General features: G+C 32.5%; 1 long non-coding RNA gene across 1 annotated transcript; it reads left to right on the forward strand.

Moving 5' to 3' along the window:
* Positions 1-43: 43 nt before the first annotated feature.
* Positions 44-9,526, forward strand: LOC123225055. Its single transcript, XR_006504098.1, has 2 exons — positions 44-182; positions 8,462-9,526. It is a non-coding gene; the product is annotated as an uncharacterized LOC123225055 (long non-coding RNA).
* The last annotated feature ends 593 nt before the right edge of the window (positions 9,527-10,119 follow it).

The following is a 10,119-nucleotide window of genomic DNA, read 5'->3' on the forward strand; positions in this document are numbered from 1 at the left end:
ATACACATAATTTTATTAATTTAATTGACCCAACCATTTACGGTACTCCTCTCTTGAAAACAAAGTCTCTAAATTCCCAAAACAAGAGGAGTCTCACCCACACCACAGCCTTCTCAAACAAAAATCCACACACTCACTGGTCTCTTACATTCCATACCATCCCATGCATTGCTTGATGATAGGTTTGTTTCCTTCTCCCTTTCATTCTTATTGCAACTTCACATTTCTTTTCTTTTCTTCTGTTTTTTCATATTTTTCAGAAATGAAGGAAAATAACGAAATGTCAATCTGGGAAAAATTTTCTTTTAATAGTGAGTATAATGTGGTTCTATCTTCTTTTTTTTTTTCTGCCCTGTTTTACTCTGCTTCGGATTACATTGGATGTATTTTAGTGTTTTGTTTTGTGCTGTTTGTTTGGTCGCTGAGAAAAATGGGGAAATTTTTGTGTAATTGTTTAATGCGGTAGTTGAAATTTACTTTCTCTGCATTTTCTCAATGGCCTAATAGGCGGTGGTTATTTATTCTAAAGTATCTTAGAAAAGAAAAGGGCTTAGTTGCTTTTCCTTTAAAAAATCTCTAATTAGGAAAGATTAATTATAAAAGGACCCCTAGATTTTGAGATTTTTTACTATATCTGGATTTGTTTTTTTAGAGTTTCAGTTGAAACAATTTTGTCTTTATAAAAGGGAGTTTGTTGATTATTAGAGCGTTTGTATCAATATATTATACTGGATAAGGTAAATTGCATAGTAATCCTATCCTATGATATTATTGGATTTTTACATTTTTACTGTAACTGATGGTAAATTCATGTTATGGGTTTTTGTTTTTACTTCAATATGTTTTAAGAGTGTGTTTTTTGAACTTAGAACTAACATGTCCTTTTATATTGGATTATAATCACAATATAAATAGAGAGTGAAGAATAATATGACAGATTCCTGGCGTTTGGATGAAAATTTCAACGGGGTCCCAGATGAGTTCTTTGATGAATTTTTTGGAACATTTTGATTTCTAATTGAAAGACTTGGATTCTAGGGTAGATTCTTGGGGCACCTCCCTTAAGTGTTTTGTCTGACTTATCAGGGTTGACCCAAAAAAATTCTATCTCTGTGAGTTCTGGCATTCATACTATCTTGTACATAAACATGAAACATATTATTCATTACAAAATTGTTGTTACCATAGAACTCTCTTTGGGGAGCGAAACTGTGCTTGGACCATGAGCATTAGTAACATTAGAGTGGATGAACTTGACTGTCTTCATAATATGGACGGTAATATAAAAACTTAAAATTTTATAAAAAAGTTTAAGGATTGATTGATTAAAATTGGATACTATTGGCTTTGCAAGAAATTTAAGAAAACTTATTTGGATAAAAAGCTTTGCACTAGTTTCAGAATATACTACTGAAATTATATCTTTTCAAAAGTTATTTTTTCCCTTTTTCTGTAATATTCTACATATAAAATAGTTTTTTTATATCATACCAAATGTACTTTTGATATGTCAAAATCATTAAGCACACAATCTAGAGGGTTAGCTGAGTGGTTAGGCATGTCACAACCTCTAAGGTTAATTTCTTTGGACCAACTACATGTTGAAAAGCCATATGTTTCTGCTTTCCCAAAACTTGCAAAGTCAGCAGGGTGCTTCAAATTTGAGTTTGCTCAAGGAATGTCTGGTTTTAAAAAAGAAATTGAGATAACTTTTATTATTAATATTGTAGAAAATGGGGAAAAGTGATAAGAGAAGTATTTAATTCAAAGATCAGGGTGTATTTTTGCTTAGCAATCTTATTTTTTGGAAACTAAGTATTTGCAAAAAAGAATAACACGTTTGGCTCAAAATTTGATAATGGCTGTGTTTATGAGTTTCCCAAAAGTTAGTAACTTCAATTGTAATAATAACTATAGTGGTTTTCAAGTATTTCAAAGTAGTTCCACAAAGAAGTGACCAGATGATTGCTTTGATTCTGACTAATTTCTGACTTAAGAGGAAAAGTGTTTTGAGAGGAAGAATATTTTAGACAGACCACCAATGTACATTGATTGCTTGATCTTGTGGAAAGGTTTGGTTTTGGCGTGGACCTTAATGGGAGTTACTAGAGATCTGTATAAGGGGTTGAAATGGTGTAAAGCATGTGTGATTTGCTAACAGCTGGATGATTGTATACAAATTTAGTTTATCAGAGAGTTTGGTATGGGTGATATGTCACCCTAATTAAAAAATTGCACAACAGCAGATGCTTATCATACAAGTGCCAGTAAAGGTATGTGAAGAAACATTAATTGCCTTGTACAACACTACGGAGACTATTTGTTAGTGAGATAATCAATTAATAATTGCTGAACAATCTACTATATTGGTTAATGGATAGATAGTGGTAGAGGCTGTGTAATCTACTATATTGCTGGCATGAATTCCACTGTAACCTTATCTTCAATTTAAGCAAGTGTAGGTTGTATAAAATGTAAAGTCCTCATGCATGAAATTCAACTCCGGTGATCAATTTATGATGTCGTTTGTTACATTGCAACTTATTTTAAACCCATGTGGTCTTAGTCTCTTCGGAGATATCTAATAAATTTGGGAAAGATGTGGAGAAGATCATTAGCATGGTCCCCGCACAGGGATATCTGAAATTTAAACATACAGCCAAGAAACCCATCTGGTCTTATAGAATTTGGCTTTGGTTTGCACCCTTGAAAGCAGTTTCCTATTTTGAATTCTCTCTGCAAATAGGTGTTCAAATTCTTTTAATATTAATATATAATGACACATATAAGTGTATATTATATACCTAAAATAGATGTGTATATATATATATAGAGAGAGAGAGAGAGTGCACATCAAAATAAGAGACTTTCTGGCAGAAATTGTATGAATCATGCAAGTGTGGTTCACACACTGAATTCCAGTGAGCAGGGCATTGATTATGACAAGAAGTTGCAAAATTATATTAAAAATTTTGATTCATGAATGCCATGTTGAAACATATTTTCTGTAGCGGTAAAATATTTGGTCATTGGACGACTTTGTATGTAAAAAGATGGAATACGAATGTGAAATTTAAAATTTAAATGTTTCTTATTACATAAGAAAAGGCATGCTTCTTAGTAAAAACAAATCCAGGAAAACCTGAAATCAATTGGTATTTCACAGTTTAGCGTGATAATACAAGGCACTCTGGTTGGCCCATTATGGTTCGAAGGTCTATTTCTGTATGAGCTTTGGGTCCAACCCGGCCTATAAGTCTCATGGGCCAATTCAAAGCCAACCTGGCCCATTGCCATGTCCACATGAGATTAATAGGGAGAAAAAAATTGGGCTCTAGAAGACAAAGTTTTTAACACAATTGGGACTTAAACAAAAATATATATGAGTTAGAGTTGAGTTTTGCTCGAAACCCTCTTTTAACTCAGATCTTGCCCTATGTCCACCACATAGTCGTTTTCTAAGGGGTAACTCTCTCTTATGTTTTCTCCTTGTTTACTTTTACCGTTACCTCTCTCTCGGTAATGGAATGGAAACTCTGGGTTGTAAATTATGAAATTATCCTTATTGTTTTTAATCTCTTATTTGTTAAATTCTTCACTTGGTTAAATCATATGGGCTCTCTTAATTTTGCCTTCATTTCTTTTATTTTTTTTAATTAATTGCTAGGAATTATAAATTCTAATTTGATACTTCTTGTTGTCTTATAATCATGTGATTATCGAAAACAGAAGAATTTAAACTTTCAATTGATTAACCGGTATTGTTCTTTTTGGGTTTGAAATGTGATCAACAGTCTTGGCAACTAAACAGGCCTGTGTTCTTTCGTAAAATTTTGGAAAAATTTAGCTAGTTGTTATCGATATCTTTCCATTTCTTATCATTTGATGGTACTTTGGTATTGTCGGAAAATAATTCGATTCATTATTTTAGCATATTTAGTTAAGCCGTTTAAATTCATGGAATATTGTGAAATCAAAATCAAGGTATCTTATATTATGATATCTTTAAATTATCTTCACGGTTAAGTTCTTGATCATATAGAATAAATATTGAATTTTTTAGTGAATAAGATTGCAGTTTAGATATAGTAGCACTTCTATGTAAGAACGATACAAAAAAAGTCTCTTTTAATATAAAGTAATTCTTTCTTTATAGATTTCTTTTAATGGTATACTTAGATTATTCTATAATTTACATACATTTTCCATATTGTTTGTATTTTTTTTGTGACTTGAGAGTATTCGTTGTCTTTCATTATGCCTTGATATAGTAGGAGTAGATTCTTTTTACAATTAGAGGGCATGATTCTAGGATGAGTTTGGTGTTCATTTGATAATTGCATTTTCATTGATAGCTGAGTTAACCTGATGAAGCCTGCATTCTGATAAGTTTTGATGATGAGTTTCTAATTTTTCAAATTTAGCATGAAATGGAAGATTGCTGTTTATTTTATTTACAAGCTGTCAAAATTTCACATAAAAAATTTTATTAGTTGATATCATTCAGCAGATAAAAAAAATAATAACCTCATGGTTGTTCCTTCATGCATTTTGAAATCAACTTTGATGTTCATATTTTCAACTCCTTGTTTATTGTTTCAAAGTCATCTTCTCAGGCATCTCCGATTTGGTGGATATATGTTCTAATCTTTTTAGGAATTCAAATGAGGAGAAATATGATTGATTAAATTGCAGAAGGGACTTGGATATATCAAGACTGAAACTTTAGTTCTATTTTATTGTAAGAATAAATCTCATACAATACCTTTATTCAAGTTTACTTTTGGCTTCCAGTGATCATCAGCTAGAATGATATTGATCATTGTGTGTTTGATTGATTAAGTTTAGAATCGAACATAGCTGCTTTGGAGCTATACATAAAGGATGATATTGTATGGGGGTTTGGGCTTTCAAAAATATATAGGTTGATTCGGTTCGAAGGTCCATTTTTGTATGGGCTTTGGGTCCAACCCGACGTATAAGTCTAATGGGCCAAGCCAGAGCCAACCCGGCCCATTGCCATGTCCACATGGGATTAATAGGGAGAAAAAAATTGGGCTCTAGGAGACAAAGTTTTTAACGCAATTGGGCCTTAAACAAGAATATATATAAGTTAGAGTTGAGTTTTGCTCCAAACCTTCTTTCAACTCCGATTTTGCCCTATCTCTAGGGCTGGATTCGAGCCGAGCCGAGCTTGGCTCGGTTCATATATGGGCGGCTCGAGTTTGGTTCGGCTCAGCTTAGCTCGTTTTTCATTATCAAAACGACATTGTTTTTAATATATATTGATCAAAACGACGTCGTTTTATATAAAAAATTTTAAAAAAAAATCTACTAAGCTCGAGCTGGCTCGGCTCGAGTCCAGCCTCACCTATCTCCATCACAAAGTCGTTTTCTATGGGGTAACTCTCTCTCACGCTTTCTCTTTGTTTACTTTTACCGCTATCTCTCTCTCAGTAATAGAATGGAAACTCTGTGCTATAAATTATGAAATTATCATTATTGTTTGTAATCTCTTATTTGTTAAATTCTTCACTTGGTTAAATCATATGGGCTCTCTTAATTTTGCCTTCATTTCTTTTATTTTTTTAATTAATTGCTAGGAACTATGAATTCTAATTTGATACTTCTTGCTGTCTTATAATCATGTGATTATCGAAAACAGAAGAATTTAAACTTTCAATTGATTAATCGTATTGTTCTTTTTGAGTTTGAAATGTGATCAAAAGTCTTGGCAACCAAACAGGGTTGTGTTCTTTCTTAAAATTTTGGAAAAATTTAGCTAGTTGTTATCGATATCTTTCCATTTCTTATCATTTGTTGGTACTTTGGTTTTGTCGGAAAATAATTCGATTCATTATTTTAGCATATTTAGTTAAGCCATTTAAATTCATGGAATATTGTGAAATCAAAATCAAGGTATCTTATATTATGATATCTTTAAATTATCTTCACGGTTAAGTTCTTGATCATATAGAATAAATATTGAATTTTTTAGTGAATAAGATTGCAGTTTAGATATAGTAGCACTTCTATGTAAGAACGATACAAAAAAAGTCTCCTTTAATATAAAGTAATTCTTTCTTTATAGATTTCTTTTAATGGTATACTTAGATTATTCTATAATTTACATACATTTTCCATATTGTTTGTATTTTTTTTGTGACTTGAGAGTATTCGTTGTCTTTCATTATGCCTTGATATAGTAGGAGTAGATTCTTTTTACAATTAGAGGGCATGATTCTAGGATGAGTTTGGTGTTCATTTGATAATTGCATTTTCATTGATAGCTGAGTTAACCTGATGAAGCCTGCATTCTGATAAGTTTTGATGATGAGTTTCTAATTTTTCAAATTTAGCATGAAATGGAAGATTGCTGTTTATTTTATTTACAAGCTGTCAAAATTTCACATAAAAAATTTTATTAGTTGATATCATTCAGCAGATAAAAAAAATAATAACCTCATGGTTGTTCCTTCATGCATTTTGAAATCAACTTTGATGTTCATATTTTCAACTCCTTGTTTATTGTTTCAAAGTCATCTTCTCAGGCATCTCCGATTTGGTGGATATATGTTCTAATCTTTTTAGGAATTCAAATGAGGAGAAATATGATTGATTAAATTGCAGAAGGGACTTGGATATATCAAGACTGAAACTTTAGTTCTATTTTCTTGTAAGAATAAATCTCATACAATACCTTTATTCAAGTTTACTTTTGGCTTCCAGTGATTATCAGCTAGAATGATATTGATCATTGTGTGTTTGATTGATTGAGTTTAGAATCGAACATAGCTGCTTTGGAGCTATACATTAAGGATGATATTGTATGGGGTTTGGGCTTTCAAAAATATATAGGTTGATCGGGTTCAAAGGTCCATTTCTGTATGGGCCAAGCCAGAGCCAATCCGGCCCATTGCCATGTCCACATAGGATTAATAAGGAGAAAAAAATTGGGCTCTAGAAGACAAAGTTTTTAACGCAATTGAGGCTTAAACAAGAATATATATAAGTTAGAGTTGACTTTTGCTCCAAACCTTCTTTCAACTCAGATCTTACCCTATCTCCACCACAAAGTCGTTTTCTAAGGGGTTACTCTCTCTCACGCTTTCTCCTTGTTTACTTTTACCGTTATCTCTCTCTCAGTATTGGAATGGAAACTCTGTGCTGTAAATTATGAAATTATCATTATTGTTTTTAATCTCTTATTTGTTAAATTCTTCACTTGGTTAAATCATATGGGCTCTCTTAATTTTGCCTTCATTTCTTTTATTTTTTTTATTTAATTGCTAGGAACTATGAATTCTAATTTGATACTTCTTGCTGTCTTATAATCATGTGATTATTGAAAACAGAAGAATTTAAACTTTCTATTGATTAACGGGTACTGTTTTTTTTAGGTTTGAAATGTGATCAACAGTCTTGACAACCAAACAGGGTTGTGTTCTTTTTTAAAATTTTGGAAAAATTTAGCTAGTTGTTATCAATATCTTTCCATTTCTTATCATTTGATGGTACTTTGGTATTGTCGGAAAATAATTCGATTCGTTATTTTAGCATATTTAGTTAAGTCGTTTAAATTCATGGAATATTGTGAAATCAAAATCAAGGTATCTTATATTATGATATCTTTAAATTATCTTCACGGTTAAATTCTTGATCATATGGAATAAATACTGAATTTTCTAGTGAATAAGATTGCAGTTTAGATACATTAGCACTTCTATGTAAGAATGATACAAAGAAAGTCTCCCTTAATATAAAGTAATTCTTTCTTTATAGATTTCTTTTAATCATATACTTAGATTATTCTATAATTTACATACAGTTTCCATATTATTTGCATATATTTTTTGTGACTTGAGAGTATTCGTTGTCTTTCATTATGACTTGATATAGTAGGAGTAGATTCTTTTTACAATTAGAGGGCATGATTCTAGGATAAGTTTGGTGTTCATTTGATAATTGCATTTTCATTGATAGCTGAGTTAACCTGATGAAGCTTGCATTCTAATAAGTTTTGCTGATAAGTTTCTAATTTTTCAAATTTAGCATGAAATGGAAGATTACTAGTTTATTTTATTTACAAGCTGTCAAAATTTCACATAAAAAATTTTATTAGTTGATATCATTCAATAGACAAAAAAAATAACAACCTAATGGTTGTTCCTTCATGTGTTTTGAAATCAGTTTTGATGTTCATATTTTCAACTCCTTGTTTATTGTTTCAAAGTCATCTTCTCAGGCATCTCCGATTTGGTGGATATATGTTCTAATCTTTTTAGGAATTCAAATTAGGAGAAATATGATTGATTAAATTGTAAGAGAGACTTGGATATATCAAGACTGAAACTTCAGTTCTATTTTCTTGTAAGAATGAACCCCATACAATACCTTTATTCAGTTATCTCTTTAAGTCTTGGCTAACCTTTTGTGTGATGGTGTTTTATTCTTTGATCAGTATAACAGAGTTCCTCAACCAAATCATCGACCAAGCTCTGGTCATTTGTCCTCTTGCATAAACATTTTTCTCTGCAGCAACTCTAATGAAGTCAAAGATTCAAAAGTGTGCCAAACCTCCAGCCCAGTCCTGCCCTTGGAAGTAGAATTTTTTGCTTGGTTGAGAATTGAGCATCCATTAACCTTAAATTTGCCTTCCCAGTGACAGTGAAGCGCACTTGAAGCAAGCATCGGCCCATCACAACCTTCAGGCCACAGTTTGTGTTCCCTTTCGTCTCCCCAACTTCCTCTCCCTCTGAGGAATTTAATCCTTCAACTGCTTTGGACTCAGGGTCAGAATCTCACTTTGAAAAGCCTTCCAGATAAAAAAAGGAAAGGAAAAAGAACCTTAGAATGCTCTCTCTTGTTCCAGGGAGACTAAGAAACCTAATTCTCAGCAATCAGTTGCAACTAGAAAATGCATGCATTGTGAAGTGACAGAGACACCACAATGGAGGGAAGGTCCTCTGGGACCAAAGACCCTTTGTAATGCATGTGGGTTGATACAGGTCTAGCTGCCTACTTCCTGAGTATCGACCTGCTGCAAGTCCAACATTTGTTCCATCATTGCACTCCAACTCTCACAAAAGGGCTCTGGAGATGAGAAACAAGCACAGGCAGTAGACCAGTATGTATGACTTGCAAGTCTGGCAGAGAGGCAGTAAACCACTGTGGTTGTGAGGTACTTTGTATGAGCAGACACATTAGACAATTATTTATAGGACAGCAAGCCCCATGATTCTGTTTACTGTTTTTTATGTTATCCTGGTTGATTTGTTTTGTATATTAATGGAATAAGAGGTAGGAAGTAGTCGGAGTAGGAGCCTTTGGTGCTTAGCACATGTTTGTCACTAGGAAAAGAAAAGGCAATAGAATTATCAGATGAGGCAGAGAATGAAATTGGTGTAAGTGGTAACCTTTAAACTTTAGGCTCTCTGGTGGTGTTTGATGTGCACATTCAATTAGTTGCTGTGGACTGCATTTTGAACATCATCTTCAGGTTTTTCATGGACATTTATTTGTTTATTGTTTTTTCTTCGTATAAATTTATTATGGTTATTTATTCACACACTAACGCAGTTAATTCTGCTTCCAACTTTTGGTGGATTGCCCATAAACAACTAATGGTTTAGTAACTGATCTCATAATCACTGTATCATATAAATTAAGAGTAAATTGAACATTTTTTTTTTTAAAATCTCATTTTTATGCCATTCAAACTATCTTGACCTAATTTTTAATGTTTCTATTTTTTTATATTGAAATTATGTCCTAGTCAGTTTGAAAAAGTGATTTCTCCCCCAATAATCAACATTTTAAATGTTATGTTTGAAGTTTCTGATTCTGTCCTTTTAATAGAGCTGTCCTAACTTCTTCAAAAACACGAACTAGTTTAGTTATGTTATGTCTCGCACACTGTACCTGAGGGCACACCGACAGAGATTCCTGGGTGTCTCAATATTAAGGGTCCCACCTTTACCCTGTCACGTCCCATCATCACATCATCAAGGTCCACACCTTTAATCATCAACCGTTTTTAATTGTATCATCATTCTATAGGAACCCTACCACCTGGACTTTCACGCAATGCCAGGTCACCCACAAGTCAATTTGTACGTC

Source organism: Mangifera indica, chromosome 9 (assembly GCF_011075055.1).
Source record: "Mangifera indica cultivar Alphonso chromosome 9, CATAS_Mindica_2.1, whole genome shotgun sequence".
Taxonomy (NCBI): Eukaryota; Viridiplantae; Streptophyta; class Magnoliopsida; order Sapindales; family Anacardiaceae; genus Mangifera; species Mangifera indica.